Source organism: Carlito syrichta, unplaced genomic scaffold, assembly GCF_000164805.1.
Source record: "Carlito syrichta isolate Samal-C Ts95f unplaced genomic scaffold, Tarsius_syrichta-2.0.1 Scaffold115657, whole genome shotgun sequence".
In the NCBI taxonomy this organism is placed as follows: domain Eukaryota; kingdom Metazoa; phylum Chordata; class Mammalia; order Primates; family Tarsiidae; genus Carlito; species Carlito syrichta.
In genome coordinates this window covers 131,936-132,771 of record NW_007059753.1, presented here as the reverse complement: position 1 = coordinate 132,771, position 836 = coordinate 131,936, and positions in this window count along the sequence as shown.

Sequence of the window (836 nt, the reverse complement as noted above, 5' to 3'; positions counted from 1 at the left end):
TGGCCGGGAGCGGCCATTGCAATCCAGTTTGGGCGACAGAGTGAGACTCCAACTCAAAAAAAAAAAAGAAAAGAAAAGAAAATATACACTCCACCCCCTCAGCAATTGACCCTAATCAAATTGAAGAACTGGCTCACATCTACCCCCACTCCTCTCCACACCTGTGGCCACTGCCCTGGCTCAGGCCTCCTTAACTTCTAGACAAGTATAACAGTGCACCAGCCCTCCAGCCTCACCTTTATACTTGCCCACTGGCTAATGAAGAAAAACCACTTTTGTTCACCAACCCTACCCCTTCCTGTCCAGCAAGTATCTGCTCTTCCTTCAATGAATGAATCAGCTATCATCCTTTGGTTCCTTTTTTGATCCCCACCTACCCCTCTATTCCTCCCTCTCCCATTCTGTTTTAATCAGTTTCTCCCTGATTGGACATAACCTGAAAGTCATTGAAAAATGGTTAAGTAAATTAGGATGCACCCATATAATGAATGGTATATTGTATAGATATTTAAATAGTTCTTTTACACATTCCAAATCATTCTCAAGGAGAAAATGATTAAGAATAATATTGGGTGAAAAAGGCAGAAACATATTTGCATGATAGCCTTTCTGAACTCTGGAAAAAAAAAAGCTTAGAAAATTGGACAGAGGCCGGGCTCGGTGGCTCAGCCTGTAATCCCATGCTTTGGGAGGCTGAGGTGAGTGGATTGCCCGAGCCTGCGGGTTCGAGACTTGCCTGGGGCAACTTGGCAAGACCTCGTCTCTACAATAAATAAAAAAATTAGCCGGGCGTGGTAGTGTATGCCTGTAGTTCCAGCTACTTGGAAGGCTGAGGC